The sequence below is a fragment of the Camelus bactrianus genome, chromosome 13, assembly GCF_048773025.1.
Source record: "Camelus bactrianus isolate YW-2024 breed Bactrian camel chromosome 13, ASM4877302v1, whole genome shotgun sequence".
Lineage (NCBI taxonomy): Eukaryota > Metazoa > Chordata > Mammalia > Artiodactyla > Camelidae > Camelus > Camelus bactrianus.
Window position 1 is genome coordinate 26,666,925 of NC_133551.1, and position 20,527 is coordinate 26,687,451.

The following is a 20,527-nucleotide window of genomic DNA, read 5'->3' on the forward strand; positions in this document are numbered from 1 at the left end:
TATGAAGAATTGGGATATTTTTACTTACTCTGTAGGGTAGCTGTGAGGATTAAATAGGTAAATATTCCAGGAGAGCAGTGGGTACACTAAATATGCAGCCGGCACTGCCGTTGATGCTGTATTTATAGTGGTAGTAGTAGCCACAGTAGCAATATTAATGGCTTGAGGAATTCATAAACCATATTGAGAATGTGGAAAAAGACATCCAGACCTCTGCACTAACTCCTTAATATTATTTTAGGAGACCCAAACATACAGCATTGTGTTTGAGTGGATGGGAACTAATATTAGACTAAATTTGGTGTCACACACTAGTTCTGTTAATTTATAAGCAGGCTGATCTGAATCAAGCTAACTTAATCATCCTAATCTTCAGCTTCTTTAACTATACATGAAGATAATAATTTTATCTAAAGTTTAACAGATTTATTGCAAACATTAAATAAAACAGTTCATGCAAGTGCTTACCTAGTGCCTGGCACATAGTCAGTTCTCAATAAATAATCATCATTATGTTATTATAAATTATTTTCATTAATATTAAAAAGACTTAAGTTGGCTCAGTTTCCAACTGAGGCTGCATGTCTTTACAAGCATACCAATTTTAATCAACTTTCTCAAGACTTAGGGTGAGAAAATAAGGACGTGGATCAACTCCATAGGAAGTAGAACTGAAAAGAAACAGCAAAATAAAGAAATTTAATTGTGTTCTTTCTGGCTTAAGTGTAGATCTTTGTAAGATAAGGAGATGGTTCCAGTAGAACAGGAGAGGTATTTTGTTTATTTATTTCCAGTTTTATTGAGATACAGTTGACATGGAGCATTGTATTAGTTTAAACTGTATAACACAAATAATCCGATATATGTATATATTGCAAAATGATGACCACAATAAGTCTGGTTAACACTCATCACCTCAAATAGTTATGACTAATTTCTTTACCCTGTTAGCAACTTTCAAACATAAACACAGTACTGATCAGTCTCCATGCTGTACGTTACATCCCCAGCATTTGCTTGTCATATCACTGGATGTTTGTACCCTTTGACCACCTCCACCTCTACTAACCACCAGTCTGTTTCTTTGTTATGAGTTTGGTGTTTTAGATTTCACACAGAAGTGAGGCCACACAGTGTTTTTCTTTCTCTGTCTGACTTACTTCGCTTAGCATAATACTCTCAAGGTCGATCTGTGTTGTTGCAAATGGCAAGATTTCCTTCTTTATTATAGTTGAGTAATAAATATGTATACATTTTTTCTTTATCCACTCATCTGTTTGATGCTTAGATTGCTTCCATGCCTGGGCTATTGTAAAAAAAAATGCTGCTATGAACATGGGGATGCAGATATCTCTTTGAGAAAATAATTTTGTTTCTTTCAGATACATGTCCAGAAGTAGGATTGCTGGGCCATATGGTAGTTCTAGCTTTAACTTTTTAAAGAAACCAGAAGAGGTACTTTGAAGAGGCCTTGTAACAACTTCTGCAAGTGGAACCCAGGAAAAAATAATAAGACACAAAGGTAGAGAGGTGAATCTCAGGATGGCAGCTCTTGTCCAAAAAGCAACAAAAAGGATCTGGTCAAATTGGTTAATGCTCTCACCACTATCTAATATAGACTAGTGTAGCATGTGCCCATGCCTTCAATTTTCTAATCTACGAGGACCACGGGGACGATAATTTCTAGTTTATAATCCTATAAACTGTAAATTCTAGAAGAGATAATGTATGTGAACTACTTGGTATCCACACCAGCTTCCACATTATCATCATCACAGTCATCACTTCATGTACAAAATTCCCATAGATTTACCAAGGTCCAGGCAGAACAATTCTTCATTTCTGGGTAACTTAAGGTCATTTATTTTTCTCTAGCTGTAGAATTTTTGGACTGTGATGCATTTGGGAAAACACAATGAAAATGTGAATCAGTTTAAATTAGGATGGAAATGATTTTTTTTCCTTTTAGCCCTTGGAATGAAGGCAATAACAAGTTGGTCCTTAGTGGAACTGTTACTTCTCAGTAATGACTGTGTCTCCCAGGGACAAATGAGAATCAGATGACTTGTGTTGGATTTTGATAGGTTCTGATCACTGATTAAATGAATGATTGCTTGATTTATTTAGCCATTCGCACATCTTTAATGAGACCCTACCATAAGGGTCTAGGTGGTCCTGGGAGACTGAGGTTAATCACTCACAGATTCCAGATTTAAGGTTCTCTGTTTCTTCAAAGTGAAATATCAGTTTGCATTCATTACATTTGGGACTTAAATATGTTTCCCAAATTGAAAGTAGCTTTACTTTTTCTTTTCATTCCAATTAACATATATTCATGTCTAAAATTCAAGCAATGCAGAAGAACAAAGACCAAAGAAGAACCTCCTACCCTACTTCACCACTCAGAGTTAACCACTGTGTATGTTTGTATTAACGTCCTTTCAAATATTTGTCTTTGCAAGTTTCTTCTCAAACCTGCTTCATCTAAGAACCAGGGTGAGATTCTCTCAAATGTTTGGAGTGTGACATGAAATAGAAATTTATTCCATATTCTTTGAAGACTGGACTAAGATTTACAGGAAGAAACGACAGGAAAAAATTTTTGACCTAAAGAGAAACCAAATCTGACGTGTTCTAGGGTGGGAAGTTCCAGTTTAGGGAGTAATGAGTTTCCTATTGCTGCGAATCTTCAAGCAAACACCAGGAAACCACTAGGGGCACTCTGTAGCAGGAGGGAATATAAATATCTTCTTCAAGTCTCCTTTCAACGCAGGATTCGATGGCTTTCTGCATGAAACCAGTCATGAAATGGGTAAAATATTCGAATTGGTATGAAAGAAAAGTGTCTGAATTTAGCTCTTGAGCTTAATGCTCTGCTTCAGACCCCTTCATGTGTGCTTTCTACTCTGCCTTCTGTGACACCGACTGCATTGTCACCAGACCTAACCTCACAGCCAGCCTTGCAGGGGCTCTGAGTTCATCTTACCGGTTTACAACTTTTTTTTGAAAACTCTACTCAGAAAAACAAAAACATTATTTAAAAAAAGCAATAGCAATTATTTTCCAGTTAAATTAGAATATCTGGTGTCCTTACTATCAGTGAGTTTATTAGCTGGAGTATCTAATTGTCCTCATTGAATATGAAAAACCACCCTGACTATGAATTTGGTCAAAGTCATCATCAATGGGAAGGCAGTGGGCAGCCTTATGGGAAGAGTTTGAGCATTTAAAGACATGGATTTGCAGCCTGGCTTTTGACCTACTGTAAGAATTCTTTCCTAATGCCTGACTTGGAGTTAACAACTCCGTCGTGCATCCATAATACCTCATTTATACCTCTGTGGCTACTTCTCCCCGCTTGACTTGCATTCTAGTCCGCTGTGCATGCTTCCAGCTCCCCTGCTGGACCGTTAGCTCCTTGAGTGAGAGACCACATCTTTTTAATCTTGGTGTCCCAGGCCCTCCCATTTCCTCTCCTCCCCATATCCCCACCCTTCAAGCCAGTGAAGACTTTGAAGTGTAGACACAAAGTACACAGAGAAATATCTTTCAAATCGATTTTAATGACCACAGTACAAAAAGTATGAATCAAAAATGCAAGGTTGTCCAAGAGGGGTTTTAGTTGAAAAAAATCAAGACTTACAGAAGTTACTAGCATGTGCTAGATACACAGTACACATTTCAACAAATAATTGTTGGCCACAGTTATGTACTGAAATTAGAGATGATGGCATCCAAACTTTTGGTATAATACATGTTATTCAGAATATCTCTTAGCCCCTCTCAGTAAAAGTCCCTTGGTGCCACCATTGGACATGATATTAAAGTGGAGGGACCATTAGTCTCAGTATGTGCAACACTCCTTACACTCATGTTAAATTTATAGGGTAACATGAAGGGAAAACCTTGCTTGTGTTGATTCATTTGTCAGTGGAATAACTGTGGCTAGGGAATGGGCCGGCTAGCAGGTGACGGTCCAGGCAGAGAGAAGGCAGGCGTGGTTAGCGGGATGCTGTGAGGAGCAGAGCCACTGCTGGCTGCACGGTCCGCACAGTCTGAGCTTTGGATCCCACAGACTTGCTTCTAGCCGTTTTGGCAACACAGTTGTGGAGTCAGAGGCTGAAAAAGAGTGAAAAACACTTCCTTTCCAAGAACTGGGAGCCTTGCTAGAGAAACAAATTCTGACCACCTCCTTTTGACTGACGTGCAAGGCAGCTGAGCTGAGAACTGTTAGCACAGCTCCAAGGCTTTGATAGGTTAACGCTTGGAAATACTTTTCTGCTTTCTCTATCAACAGATCACAGTTTCCCCATTAATTCTACTTATCACTCACTCCATCTTTCATTCACCCACTCACTTCCGTCTGCCTGTTACTATGCTGGGCCACACAGGGATAGATTGCCCTCAAGGAGCAAAGCATGCATGCCACCCAGCTCAAAGACTGAAAAACCCCAAAGCTCACCTGCACAGCCTCCTGAAGTCATTCCTGAAGCACTCTGCCCTGAGCCCTTCAGACAGAGACCGCAGGTCTCACGTTCCCTAAAGCTCCTCAGCCACACCCAGGCTTATTAGTGCAATGCAGCAAAAGCAGGGTCTGGCACGTGCTAGATGTTTTAGCCTAAATGTACAGAATGTAGTGGTCCACTTGTCAGTACGCAGTGAATTTCTAAGAAGGCAAGGATGGCACTAGGAGTCCTCTCGCTCAGGTACTGTAAGTCTCCATCGCAGAGGCACGTGCACCAGTGTCCCAGGCGCTTTACAAAGCAAAGCGACATCCCAGGGATCTTCCTTGATCTTCCTAAGGTCTTTCCCTCTAACAGAGACATCGTCTCTTACATCTTCTGCTTTTGGGGAGGAATACATAACAAAGGTAGGACAATGACACTGGAAAGTAAATGAATTAAAGACGAACGTGTTCCACTGTGCACAAAGGAAGGATGAGGTTCTTAAGGGACTGGAGGTCGGAAGGAAAGGTAATCCAGCTCTAATATCTCCGTTTGGTTTTAGAAGAGGGAGGAGTTTAGCACTGAGGGGCCAAATATGTAATTGTATTGAAGTGAGAGGAAAAACAAGATGAGTGGAATTCATTTTCAAGTATCTAATGGAATTAATCTCACCGAGTTCTGCCAAGAGGGATGTTGTAGCTATTTATGTTGTGAGTCTTGGACATATTTTTGCTGTAACATTCAATTCAGCCTCAGTGATCATTCATCAAATGCTAAGATGCCAGTCACTGTGCTACGTGCTTAGACACTGCGTTTCTCATTCCGGCTTCTCTGAGGGAGACTCATAGCATAGAGTGAAGCTTTAAATGAGTATTTCTTTATTAGCTTGAGTCCTAAAGGAAATCAAATGAGATGATGAAATGCTTCCTTGCCCTCTTTTCTGACTCCAACTTGGGCTGTTTCCACCTGAGAGCCTCTAGAGAGAAGGGTATATTTTGAGATTTTACTGCTCGGTGTGTCTACACAGTTGGTTCCATAGAATCCTACAGTTGCATGAGGCAGAAGAGAACATGGAGTCAAGAGGATTTCAACTGGGTTCAACAGAGCCCTGTCTGCAGGGATGGCTCTGTGTGCATGCATGTGTGTGTGTGTGACAGAATTAGGGGCAAGGGGTGATGGGTTGGATTTTGAACAGTAAAAGACCAACTATTGTATAGCACGAGCTCAAGATCTCTCTTTTGTCTGTTGTGTATATCAGGCTTCTAACTGGAATTTTATTTTTAAAAATGGTTCTGCTTCTAAAAGAAGAACACTGTTTCTTCTGCACTTATGGCTCCAAATGTGTGGGTTTTTTTCCCACACCAGTTTTTCAACACCATCTGGGTGTCCTACAATTCAATTATGACACTGGCTATTTTGAGCTAGTGCAGACCCCACAGGTTGAGGGCTTCACCACAAGACAGCAACCCCACTTCAGATGTCAGTCACAAGCCCAGGCCTTCTGTCCTTCTGACCAACAAAATCCTAGGTTCCCAGGCCCCTCATCTCGGGTCTAATAATTTGCTAGAATGGTGCACAGAACTCAGGAGAACAGTTGACTAGATACTGGTATATTAGAAAAGGACACACAGGGCAAAGTATGGGGATGAGGCATGGAATGTCTATAACCTTTCTGGGTGCACCACCCTCCCAGCACCTCAATGTGTTCACCAGTCCGGAAGCTCTCTGAACCCCTTGGGGTAGGATTTCTTGATGGAGGCTTCATTATGTAAGCATGATTATCAATGATTAACTCAGCCTCTAGTCCCTCTCCCCTCCCTAGAGGATGGAGGATGAGGTTGAAAGTAGTTTCAACCCTCTAATTGGTTGATTCCCCTGGCAAACATCCCACACCCTTAGGGGCTTTCCAAAAGTCATCTCTTTAACGTAAACTCAGGTAAAGTTATAGGGGATTCTTGTGAATAATGAAAGATACTCCTCTTACCTGTATCCCTCTGGTGCTATTTCAGGAACTGGGGACAAAAGCCAAATATACCACCAAAGATGATGCTTTCACTCACCTTTATCACTCAGAGCGGTTTCAGGCGCTAAGGATGAAGACCAAAGTACATATTTTTTTTATTAGATCACAATATCACTGTTTCTTGAAAAAAAAAAAAGAACATTAACCACAAATTTAGTTTAACAGAGACCCAATGTTTAAGTGACTTGTTCAATGTCACAGAACTTCTTAGAGACAGAGTCAGGACTAGCACGCATGCCTTCCTCCCAAGCTAATTTCAGTCTTGGTGGTGCTTTTGACCGTCATGTAGAGGGTTAGGGGCAGGGATTACAGAGCCAGACCACCTGGGTTCAACCCTCAGTTCAGCTACTTAACTGTGAGGCTGTGGGTAAAGGACTCACCCCTGTGCCTCGGCATGTCCCTTGGTATTTTCATCTGTAAGGTCAAGACATGAGCATTAAGTGAGCTGAAATATGTAAAGCACATTGGAAAGTCCACGACATTTAGTAAAAAAATATACGTGTGAAGTATTATTATTATTCAAATATTTAAAAATCTCTCCTGACCCTGTAGGACCCATCATAGGATCTAAAATTCCAGAATTATTATCCCTTTAAGTGAGAACATGAGAGGCCCTATCTTATAAAGTCAATGCACTTTTTGGGTAAAAAAAACATAGTAAAGCACTGTCACTCTCTAATATCTAAGGAACAATTATTTCCATTGGCTCTAATTACTTAGTACAGCCTCACAAGAATGAGACTTAAAACAGCTAAGCCTTAATGAGTTCCGGATAAGATTTCTCTACAAAAACCAAGGAAAGCCATGAAGGCTGAGAGGGGGCCAAGCCTGGAGGGAAGATACTGGGTGAGAGAAAACAGATACCTGAAACAAATGCGGCCCCTTTCAAAATCCTCTTCGGGGCGCACATTAGAGACTGAGGCACAGTTCCCAGAAAGGGCTGGTGCCCCCGGGTCTCCGTGTGCTCCCTCCCTGAGTGTGTTGTCTTCTTTCTCGCTCCATGTACGTCCCCTACTCCCTCTCCTTCTGGCTCAGATAATGTATTGAAAGCGGCAGTCAGAAAGAAAAGAAATAAAGCAAGTTCATGAGGGAAGACAGAGAAGGGACAGGAGAGGGGATGTTCTATCGGTCATCTGATGGTGAGCAGCAGGTGGGCGGGTTTTCAGAAAGGCAGCAGGGAGATGGAAGTGCAACGTCCCCTGGTCAGTTTCTCTTCTCCTACACCTTTCCTTGTGCTGTCAGCTCTGAAGTGTGAGACCAAGGCCAGCCCTCAAGTTCATTCCTGTCGAGTGTCATTTTTCAAGATCGTATTGAAGAGGGCAAGTTCTAATGGCGTGTGTGTGTGTGTGTGTGTGTGTGTGTGTGTGTGTGTGAGAGAGAGAGAGGTGGAGTTGAGGTGAGGTGACTTTCACTGCTAATCACATGACAGCCCCAGGTCACCTAGATTTGAAACGGAAGGGGGTGCCTAGGAAATGAGTTGCAATCCAGAAGGCAGTTCTTGACAATAAAATAGCCTGCTTTCTTTTGAACAAGAAGTTCAATTTCATTTTTACTATTTGTGAAATGCAATTATAACCATTCTTATTTTGTTCCAAGTCGATCTCAGATAATCTACTGTTTTCACCACAATGAACCTTCCTGCTGTACAGATAAGATAATGATGTGGTATGCTTCAGTTAATTAAATACGTTGGTTCCATTGACTGGTGATGATTTTTTGATAGTTCAGAATGTACCTCAATACAAAGGTCCAGAGTTCTTTTCATGACCATTGGTAATTGTTCTATGCTGTGAAATGTTCTGCTCTGTGAAAGGTCTTGATGCTTAATTCTAGGTTAAAGAGAAGGGGAAGGGAGTAGCTCAGTTGTAGAATGCATGCTTAGCATACACAAGGTCCTGGGTTCAATTCCCAGTACTGCCACTTAAAAAAAATAAATGAATAAATAAACCTAGTTACCTCCCCTCACCAAAAACAAAACAAAAAACTAAATAAAAACCTCTAGGTTAAGGGGAATTTGCTACACACAGCATTTAGATTTCATTTAGTAAGTGGCATATTTTAACTGCAAAGCCTTCAATAATTAGTGAATAAATTTATTATTATTTTTACTGTCTGTCCAAGTGCTTCTTATATGCTGGTTTCAAAAGAAGCAGTTGTAAGTTAGCCAAACACCCACTCCCAATAACATTCCTTTAGCCTAAATACTTGTGTATATGTACCTCTTACAAACTCAAGCTTCATAAAAACTAATTTTTTTCCAACAGAATTATGAAAATAAGATGGTTAGAGAAGGGAGGTTCATGCGGGCAAAAGAGTTACTTTATAAAGGTTATTACCCCAGAAAGTTGAAAAGAAAATGCCTCTCCCAGTGAAACATAAGAGAATAATAAAATGATTTCGATAACAATAACACCGGCATATATTTATTTCATTTGACTATCCCAAACTCCCTATGAGGGAAATGAGGCCAATGTTATCATTATCCCTATATCATAGATAAAGAATGGAGACATAAAATTTAAATAAGCTAGTCCAGGTTTGGAGTGAGTTAGGATTCAAGCCCAGCTTTTATGACTTCAGTTTCTGAGCTCTTTCCAATGTCACTATCTGGCATTGTGTAAACCCAGTGTGGGGAGGGAGCAGATCTGTATTATGCAGTGGTACGATGCTACGCCACTCCTCCTCTTTGAAAATGCAGAAATATCACACACATTTTGGGAAAATTACATGCAAATAATTTGAAGTCATCAGTGAACTTCTGGGCAGGACCTATATTAAGGCCAAAAAATCAGTCTCCTCATGGCAACTCCTAAAGCCTTGAGAATCGCACATTTTAAATAATTGATTCATTTTAGGCTAGACAGGATGAAAACACTATTAATTTTCTTTTGATTAGGATGGCTTTTCTCTCTCTCCTACTTTAGGTTTTCTGTTGACAACTGCCCAGAATTTATTCTGGCCAATGGGATGGTTTTATCAGTATGTTAAGTTTTGGTTGGCTGTAAAACTTCTAAAATAACAATGGCTAAAAAAAAAACCAACATAGAAGGGTATTTCTCTCCTACTTGTATTAACTCTGTAAGCAGTCTGTCCAGAGATTATCTGGTCACTTCCTGGTCATCATAGATTGATGCTGTGTTTAGCTGTCTTAGTGTACTGACTAAGTATGGTTGCTTGAGCTGTAGCCACTAATCTGCCTCTGGTCAGCAGGAAGGAAGGAGTAAACGAAGAACCGTCTATCCTTTTCCTAAACTGAGTGATATCACACATGAATGATATCCCAGAAGTCTCATCACTTCCCTCTTTTATATAATTGTCCAGAATTTAGTCATATGACCACAACTAACTGGGACAGAGTTGGAAATGCAGTATTTTAATTGTTTCTCAGCAAATAATCAGAATTCTATTGGAAAGAAGGGGTATCTAAAAATGACAAGTGAACTTATTTACAAAACAGAAACAAACACACAGACATAGAGAACAAACTTAGGGGGTTTGGGGGGATAAAGTGGGAGTTCGAGATTTGCAGGTACTAACTACTACACATGAGATAAACAGCAAGGTCCTACTGTACAGCACAGGGAACTATATTCAACACCTTGCAATAGCCTCTAATGGAAAAGAATATGAAGAGGAATTTATATATACGTGTAACTGAATCACAATGCTGTACACTGGAAATTAACACAACATTTTAAACCAACTATGCTTCAATAAAAAAGTAAAGGGGAGAGGGTAGATCCTAGGAAGCAACTGGCAATCTCTGCCACAGACAAAGAATCGTTCCTTATTTTATGTACCTTTTACATTATTTTTTATTTTACATTTATTAAAATACATTTGGCATATAACAACATATAAATTTAAGGCATATATGTTAATTTGATACATTTATGTATTGCAACATGTTTGCCATTGCAGCAATAATTAGCACCTCTATCACGTTACATGATTATCATTTCTTTTTTAGTGGTCTAGTGGTCTAGTCGGCTAGCAAGTTTGATGATTATAATACCATATTGTTGTCTATATTCACTATGGTGTGCATTAGATGTCTAAGGCTTATTTGCTACTTGTTGCAAATTTATAACCTTAAACAGTATCTCTTCCACCTCCTCTACCCAGAATCCCCTGGTAAACTACCATTTTACTCTGTTTCTATGAGTTTCCTTATTTTAGATTCCATGTCTGAGTAATATCATCCCATATCTTTCTCTGTCTGACATCTCACTTAGCATGATGTCCTCAAGGTCTATTTGTGTTGTCACAAATGGCAGCACGTCCTTCTTTCTCATGGATATATACACATGATTTATTAAGTGTCTTTTCTGTGTATGGATGATTTTATGTCAAAGAATCTATCAAGTTGCTGCTCGAGGATCAGGACCATACTTATTATATTATTTTATTGTATGCTACATTATTATTATATTACTAAAAATAAGAGAAGCTGAATAATAAATAATTTGCTATATTATTTTGTATTTAAAGTTAAGCTACTGGCTTTTAAACTACTTTTGTATAAGATCCAGATTCCAAATGGCCAAATTGTGACTAATGGGACTTCAGTCATTTTTCTTTGCTCTTATCACTTAGAGAAGTAGGAATGCACTGAGAATTTAGACTTATCATAACCATTAAATATGTATGACTTACATAATGAATACTATTTAATTATATACAGTTTATAACATTTTTATTGCTGATGAGTCGAGATTTTCCCTTAATGCCTCTCACAGTGTCTTACACATAGAAGATATGTAATCAATGAGTGTTGAATTAACTTGACCTTCACTATTTTGTTGAATTTATTTACCTGCCAGATAAAAGACCCTTGACAGCTTCTGCGAGTATCCAATAATTAGTGTCATGACAGTATGGCTGGGGCTCTGATTTAATCTGATTGCTCTGGATGGCTGTGGCTATTGCTATGCATAGAATGGACCACAGGGGATCAGGTAACTTCCTAGCTATGCAAGTGTTTTGCCTCAGGCAGGGAACACGTCTGCAGCTTCAAGGACTAGAAAATCCTCCAGAATACCCAAGTGCATAGAAATCAAGCAAATCGGCTCTGAACTGGAGGATCAAGATTAATTTACCAAAAAATCCATTACTCAGTGCCATTACCATATTTATGACAGCCTTTAATCTTATTTAATCCTTCTCAACTATCAATTTGGTAATATACTCTTAAGAGTAAATTTAATTATTTTCTTTTTATCTGAGCTATATGTCCTGTGATGTACCTTTTAAAAACTGGACATGAAATTACAATGAGACCCCCGCCATTGACTGTCTCAGATTACAAGTTATACAACAGAACAACACTTAACAGCTATTATTAGATTTAATCTGCCTGTAGACATAAATACTCTTGACTTGTTTAGAATTAGAATGGGCTTCTTTTATTATTTGTCTTGGGCACTGTTTCAGTTTCCTTCCTGATCTCCTTTATAAAGCTTGAAACTGGAAAACAAAGGTGCATGGTCACAGATTTATAAAGGGGGGGGGGTCACTGTATTTATTTAATGCTGTTGGCATCTACTTGGCTCTTAGAATCTCTACTTGCACTAATGGCTAGCTTGTTAATTGTACAGTCTACAACTTAGGTGTTTTAAAAGTGTCTTTAAAAATTTTCTATACAGAACAAAACTTCCTCACAAGTCTACATTCTCTGCTAGTGAGGGCAGGGGCTGGGAGGTGGGACAGTAGAGGGTAAGTTCTTAAACTTACAATCGAAGGTATGCTGTCCATCTGTTTTCTTGGTTTGCATCAATTCAGTCTCTTTGAGGGAAGTGTTATTCCTTCAAGGTTTCTTCCGGCTCCTCCTTCCCTTAGTCAAGACAGCGTCTGGGTGAAGGAGGAAGTTCCTGTTCCCTCGAGGTAAGGAGGGCAGGTAAAGAGAGGCAGCTTGTCCACACAGAGGTCCTGCTTCTTTCCACTGAGTCCTCTGTAGAGTTGATTTGGGTTTTCCTGGTTGCTGGCCAGCTGCTGGCATCCCCTCGTTGATTCAGGGCTGGTGCAGCCTGTGAACTATTTGCTCAGCACATTGGAGCCCTGTGGTCCTACTTTGCTGACCTGGCCCCACTGTTGTCTCACTGGCACAGCAGACCCTCCAGGCTCTGCCACTTCCTTCCTCCGGAAAGTGCCTTGAGCTGTTCAACCCATAGGAATGGCTCTCTCCAGCAGGGTGTCACTCTGGCCCTAAACATAGCAGCTCCATGGCAGCCGCTCTGGGGCTCAGCTTTCCTCTCCCTTCCAGGAACCCCAGGGAGCCTCTGGGGGGCTCCTCCACCAAGTGGGGGCTGGGGGACACTCAGAGAGTCATCATGACCTCTCCCTGCCCCTTCTCCAGAAGTGTCCACACATGTGAGGACTGTGTGGCTGTGACCTCAAAGACTTGTAACCATTCCTTCTTTCTATTTGAGGTTTCTATTCTTTGTCCCCCTCCCATTTGGGGGGTTTGATGCCGAGGCAGGAGTGGTGGAGAAGTAAAGACGTGGCCTCCTGCTCCTCCTCCTACATCGTCCCCTCCTCTGAGCCCTCGAAGGGCTTTCCTCTGTCTCTGTGCCGTTTTCTCCTGCTTACGTTGGCCCCATTTCCCTGGGACTGTAATGACGGAGGGGTTGCCACAGCTGTGGGGAGGAGATGGGAAACAATACTTTCACCGATCCAAATAATAATTAGGAGGTATTTAAGCATTTAAAGAAGATTGTTGTTGTTTCGTCAAAATAACTTCCCCGTTGTTCTGAGCCACACAACTTCATTTTCTCTCCATCTTTGAAAGCATACGTTTAAAAAATAGTTTTGCCTTTAAATTGATAAATAGGTTGTGGGTTCCTAGGCGATCTTTATTCTTTTATTAGTAGAGTAATTTTGAATAGTTAAAATAATTTTGTTATTTTGATCTGTCTAAATAATATTATTGAAGTGGATTAGCAACATGACAGTTAGCTACAAAAGCTAAGCCATACAGCACTGTCTGTCCAGTAACAACAGCAAGTTTTCTTTTTTCAACCTGACAATTATGGCACTAATAGGCCTCTGGCCAGCTCAGGTTCTCCATGACAGTAAATCCCTGCAGCCCAGGATATTTTGGGAACCAGGCTCAGGTTAGAGTCTACTTTTGAGTATAGCGCTGCATCCTCCTGATTCTGAGAGCCAGGAAACTCCAGATATGGAACAAACCAACCAAATTCAGTGAGTCAGAGAGCAACAAGGGTGGTGCTGGGAAGGGTTAATCTTTAGTGTACAATCTGGTTGATACCAATCAATTCTTCTTCCTTTTGCATGGTTTACCTTTACAGACCTGGGGAGTGCAAACACGATAAGGCAGGATGTGAATCTGAACAGGTGTGCATGGCTATCACCAAGCTTAAGGAGAAAATCTCCCTTCTGCATATACAGTGCATCGTAAATCAGCCAGCAAATGCTAACCAGTGTCACTCTGTATCAGACATCGTGCTGGGCTCTCTGGGCTTAGAGAATCTTTATAACACAGTCCCTAATTTAAAAGAGCTGGAATCTTGTTGAAAAGATCATTCATCTATTGATTTATTCAACAAATATCTATTGAGTTCATCCTTTGTGCCAGGCACTGTAATGTGTGGGCATAGAGCAAAAACAAAATAGATATGAACCCTGCTTCCATGGAACTTAAAATCAGGTGATATGGATATTAGTAAGTGCCTTTGGCTATATCAACTACCCCCAATTCCAGCCTTATGGAGTTCTTTTCCTTTACTATCAGCTGAAAGAATTCATGCACATTGGGGATGCCCTCGGGAGATGCAGTCCTTCCTGAATCCTCCGATGACTCCGGGAGCCTTCCATGCTCTGCTGTCCCGTAGCAGGTCTCACTCGGGACTGGTGCTCTGAGTTCCTGCTGGTCCCTCAGCCTCTCTCGGGCGCTTCTCTGGGTGGGTGTCCTCTCCCCAGGGTGCGTCATCTCTAGACTGTGAGCCTCTCCCTTCCATCTTCAAGGCTCTCCCCGCATAAAACTCCTCTTTATAAGAATCTCTAGTGAGAGTTTCACCTGGGATCAGGGTAAGTGGAGAAGGAGGACATGAAAAAACACTAAGTGAAGAAATTTAAAATCAGAGGTAACTATGCCTACTGTTTATGTGCTGCTCCCTTTCCTATGTGTCCACAAGTGGACACCGTCTTTCTTAGCTCTGCTGTCGTGCTTCTCATGTTGGTCAGATTCAGACTCTCTTTCTGAGTCCCAGGACTGCAAATCCCCAAACCTGCTCTAAGTCTCAACCAATCCCTTGTCACAAAAAAGGAATCCCAAATGCCACCGCTTCCACCAGGAAGGCAACACCTCACAGTGGTCTGCAGAGCAGCTCTGTGCCTGTCTTAACCATCCCCTTCCTAGGTCATGGGCTTCACCTGCACAGAACCAAAGGGCTCATTAAAGTATTCCCCCACCTGGGGAAAAAGAAAAAACCAGAAAGACCTGAACTCCAGCAAAGATGAATTCCACCGCCCCCATGGATCGCAGAGATGCTTTCTCTTTGTTGTGTCCTGCTCACAAGCAAGAGGAGGCCCAGAACAATGTGGGAGCATATTATGTGTTTCTCCATCTCATGGGGGCCAATACAGAAAGATGAGGGAAGGTTTCTAGAAGAAGAGTAGCTGGATGATGGAAGGAAGGCGTATGGGGAAGAGCATTTCAGGCATAGGGAACAGCATGTGCAGAATCCCGAGGCTCCAGGAGGCATGACATTCAAGCAACAACAGGGCAGCTACTGCCGGGGTATGGAGAGGGAAGCAGAGAGGAACACAGTTTGACACATGGACTGGAGCCTTGTGTGCTGTGAAATAGCTTTTAGTCTTTGTTCTGAGGACAATAGGAAAAAAAAAAGCAATTTTATGAAGCATACACGTTGGCATGTTTGTGAATGTTTGTGTGTAATGAGCAGGTTTTCCTTAACAACAACTGTGTGGAGAACAGCTTAGCTGACGATCTCAGGCGGCGTAGGCCAGATGCTGATGAGCAGGAGGTGTGTGTACATACACATGCATACACATCAGGTGGTACGTACTGATATTTTCCCAACCACATGTAGATCTCTTAGACATCAGAAATTTCTTCCGGAGGCCCAAGGAAGGAGGAATGCTGCAAGCTACTCACAAACGATGCTCCCAAAGTGGGAGACAAGGTGTAAACTGTGATAATTTACCTAGCAGGTCTGTGTGATCATACACATGGCTGTAAATTTCCTCCTGAGTTGATCTCAGGTAGATGTCTGGTGAAGCCAAGGAGGCTCAGTCCTTACAGCCCCTCACTTCACAGGCCTTTTCCTAGGTCCTGGGCCTGGTTTTATATTAATTGTATTAAGTAATTTGTCTATTCTCTAGGTTCTACAAAGCTGGATCCAGTTTCATCTAATATGGTACCCAGGTATTCATGGAAAAAGCAGGGTTTGAAGTAGCCCTTGAAAGAAAATTAGGCTGTGCATTTGCCCCAAAGGAATGGGAGTCCATCCAGGAAGAGGAGAAATACGGGGACAGTGTGCAGAGTGAACTGGAGGGCAGTGAGCTGACTGACAGATGGGCAGTAAGGACAGCTAAAGTTGGGATCCAATTATCAGCTCATCATCTAGGGTGTCCGCAGGGGCCAATGTTGTTACTTAGTTTCTTTGGGATGCAAGACACGGAGCACTGCTCAGGTTAGCTCCAGCAAGGAGAGGTTTACTGTTGTGGAATATCATGGCCTAGGGTATGGAGGCTGGAGTTGGAGGACAGATCAGAATCCAGAGAATCAACTGTTGGAATACACAAATTTCTCGCTAGTCCTCCACCATCACCAGACCTAGCTATTTTCTACCTGTCTGATCTTGTGTCCGTTACCAACTGCCAAGACTTTCTCTACTGTCAGTATAATTCCTTAACTGGGATACTTTTTGCTTGCTTACAATATCTGCATCCTTAGGACTCGAGTCCTGCTACTAATTTCCTCATTTTCTCAACATTTCCAAATTCAGATTCTCAACAGAGAAAATCCCTGCCTTGTCAGCTCACTGTTCTTGACTGGCAAGGCTATGGCTTAGGTTTGCATACCTCATCCAACTGGGCGTGCCTAGGATGTACGGAATCCTTGTACGGAAGATGCTGGCCCCTGCACATCTCTTCAGCAGGGGTTGTGGCAGAGGAATTTCTGTTACAAGGGTCTGTAGGTGTGGCTGGTGAAACGAACATGTCCAACGGAGCTGAACCAGTAATAGCTAACACTTCCTGAGAGCCTACTCGGTGTCACAGTGTCAGGTGCTGTTCTAAGCACCTCTCTGTATTTTCCCTTTTAACCCTTCCAATAATATTATGGGATAGAAAAACTGCTGTCCCCATTGAACTGAGGAGGAACCGGATGCCCTGCAAATTCAAGTAACTTGCTCCAAGTCACACAGCTAATAGCTGGTGGAACCAGGGTTCTAGCCGGGTATGTCTTAGAATCCACCTTCTTCTACGGCACGTGGCTAAATGTGGGGTGTTATGAGGGCTGGGTTATAGCAGAGACTAGAGGCAGAGAAGTCACTTAAGGGGCTAAAGAACGGTGCAGTGATGCAGCGGGTGGGTGACAAAGGAGGAGCTAAAAAAGATGTAGCATGGTTAGGGAAGAAAGGGTTTCCCAGATACACTAAAAAAGAGAGAGGGCAAAAGAGAGAGAGAGAGGCAGAGAAAAACCATGAGTCACTTGGATCTGGTGATAAGTTGGAATAGGAAGTTTGAAGTAACTATTCAGGTAAAACGTATTTTACATGCGCTCCTAATGAAAAACAACTAGTTGGAGAAGAAATTTAAAATTTCTTAGCAGTGGAGAAATGATTAACTGGACGGGTGGTATCAAAAGGTTTTATCAAACGCCGTGGAAGAAACTGTTACATTCCTCCTACAGGAAGGTATCCCGCAGTCAACACTTCCCTGCCCTCTCACTATTCCCCACAAAGGGCTGGCGAGGCATCTAGGGTGTTGAGAATCTCTTATATTTCACTTACATAATGTAGCCCAGGTTTTGGAAAGGAATACGTTCCCCCACTTAGTTTGCAGCACGAAATAAAGAAAATTTCTGGGATGAGGTACAACCTCAGGGTTGATACGCGAGCTTCTCAGAGTCTCCGAGGAGCCGGATGTGAGCGCAGCTGACAGCCCTGAACCAGGCGGCCCATATGCCCCGGGGCCAGCAGCCGGAGCAGCTCTTGTATCTGCAGAGTCTGGGAGGCCCCTCCCAAAAGGGGATTCTTCACATTTAACCTTTCTTCCTGCATTAGGTTTTTGGCTACTGACAACTGGGCTGTGTTCAGGTGTCTGGAATGACCACTTATACGTTAGTCTTTTTGCTGCAGTTGCCACAGGAAAATAATTTGGTCCAAGAGTCAAATTCAAAACACACACACACACACACACACACACACACACACACACACACACAAACACACACTGATAGTCTTTTCTATCTTAACTGGAATCTTTTAAAATATCCTGTAATAAGGCTTAGTAAATAAAGCTGCCTTAACTAAAATATGTGGGCTCACATATCCAGAGAGAGGACCAGTTTTGCTAGCAGCTTGGGTATCACATGTATTTGGCAATGTGAGAAGAACACACAGAGCTTAAGCTTAGCTACAAGAGGAGGAAGGGGACTTATTCTGAGCAGGAAGATCTCGGGCAGCATAAAGGGCACCGTCTTCACAGTGGCAAGAGCAAAGATGTCTAAGGGAGTCCCGTTAGTGCCCACACGCTCGGAAAGACCCATCCATACTTAGACGTGGATGAAAGCTAGTGTGTTAGGGGGTTAAAGCATTAAATGGAATTAAATGTAAAAGAGTTCAGCATTGCCTGATATATTGTGGATTCTATGTAAGTGTTTTTACCTTTTTTCCCTTCCACCCAGGTGACTTCCTTCTAAGTATTGCTTCTCAGTATAGATTAAGAAGTTTTATCCCTAACTAGAGGGATTCCAGGCATCAGTAGCAGGAGTGAAGAAGATAGTTTTCAACAGGACATCCAGTTGAGAGTTCCCCAACCTAGGTACGTGGGCAGCCTCCTCGACTACCACCGAAACTTAATTTGCCAGGTGTTTGCTTGGTAGTGTATTCCACATGTTACCTAGAACCTATCTGGTCCCATAGGCCAGTTCCATACCAATCCCCAGATTCTGCTTGTTTCACTGCTAACCACTCACTCTGTTATGTTCAGAGGTTCCCCACAGGCAGAGCCAGAGGGGCTTACCCAAAGCAGCAATGACTTACAGATATGGAAATGCCCAGACCTCTTGTCTAGAGATGGGACTAACATTGAAGTATAATTTATACCCCAGAGTTTCCCAAAGGTCCAGACTGAGGCTGGAACCACCTAAAATCTCACCACTTTAAGGCTTCTTCTCCTTCCCTGTCCTGCTTTTCCACTCCCTTACTGGTTTCTCCTGGAAGCACATCCTTAATAAGTCACCTGCATATAAGTCCTTGACTCAAGGTCTGCTTCTGGAAATACTCAGCCCAAGACAATCCTTACTTATTATTCATTCATTCAAAAAAGTACACTGAGTGTCTAAGTGCTTTCATCCCAGTCCAATGAATTAGGGCAACATATACTTAGGTGAAATGTTACCATGGACATTCTCAAGGCATTATATGGGACATACAGAGACTACACATTTCTAGAACCAAAGGAAACCTTTAAAATATGAACATAGCCTCATACCCAATAAAGTGACTTACACCTAGGAGGTTCTCATGTGTGCTAAAAGATTTGGTCAGTCCTTGGCCTCATCACGTGGACCACTGAGGAGAGCCAATCATTTGCCTAGAATTCTATTTTATTTACAAATATTTATTTGGCCCCTACTATGAATCAGAGAGTGAGAAGCCTACAGACTAATAAGTACAACACGATGAGATAATTACATCTTGAGCAATGTATACAATGCTATGGAAATATGGTAGAAGGAACGATACTTGTCCAAGAAAATGAAAGAGGGGGCCTTGGAGGATAAGGAGCATTGATTCTGGATAGAAGCAGAGACAGGCAAAAAGGGACTAGCTGCCTCCATGGTACTTAGGTGTGAAAGAGCACTGGCAGGTCTCGGGAAGAGTGAGTAGTTTACAGGATCGAATTAAGGGTCACATAAGGAGGAGAGAGGGGAGATATACATGGAGGTGTAGGTTGAAGCCGCTCAGTGGTGGGCCTGCCTTAGGTACTTGAGAACTTTATCCTGTACCAATGGGAGACCTTCAAAGATATTTGGGATTTGCCAAGGTTTGCCTTAGATACAATATGAAAGACATGTTTGAGAAAAGAAAGACTCCAGTCAGAAACACTAGTTAGTTAGAAGGCTGTCATTAGGCTCACTCATAATTTCCAATATCCAATCATTTTTGATCTAACAAACATATCAGTTTCATACAGATCAAACTGATGCACTAGCCAAGAAGAATGAGAGTGAGAAACTCAACAATGACACAGACTGGAGAGGAGGAGTGAAGTAAAAAAGACACACAGGAGAGAAAACTGGCATTAAACGAGAGATCTGCAGGGGCAGACGAGCTGCAGAAAGCAGTGTGACAGTGAAGCAAGGCTTCCTAATGAAATGATGGAGTGAACCGTGGAGAGCATCCAGCAGGGAGGTGGGGTCCCCGGAGGAGCAGTTAGAGAGTGGGACAGGGAAGCGTACGGTGCTTCACAACTCCTGGCTCTTCGCAGACCACCTTGCAGGGCCTCATTTCTTTGGTTCCTTTTTTTTCTGCTCCTTGACATCGCACAGGCATATGATATCTGATTTCCCACTCTTGTACCTGCTCCTGAAGTTGGAACAACAAATAATGCAAGCCCAAGTGTGTTTACTTAGTTGATAAGACCTCAAAGCAAGAACCCAAGCAATGTGATAGCAGGAAGAGAAACCTGGTGGTCCCCCAGCGAAGCGAGCCCGTCTAACCAGGTTGTTCTTTGACCCGTGCAGGGTCACACAGGGGATTCTGAAAGTCTCAGAGAATAGGAAGACTGGGATTTTTTTTTCCTACTCTAATCTCAACCCTGACCACTCTTCCAGAGTCATAATATG

The 20,527-nt window shown here is 42.0% G+C and overlaps 1 protein-coding gene across 9 annotated transcripts in view; it reads left to right on the top strand.

Moving 5' to 3' along the window:
• PTGER3 (prostaglandin E receptor 3) overlaps positions 1–20,527 on the top strand; it is a 120,171-nt gene that overhangs the window by 46,680 nt on the left and 52,964 nt on the right. Inside the window, exon 3 of one of the 9 annotated variants that reach the window (XR_006727822.2) lies at positions 18,362–18,498. The exons of the other annotated variants lie outside the window; for them this stretch is intronic. The gene's annotated coding sequence lies outside the window, so the exon portion shown is untranslated. The remainder of the gene's footprint in view (positions 1–18,361; positions 18,499–20,527) is intronic. 9 annotated transcript variants of the gene reach the window in all.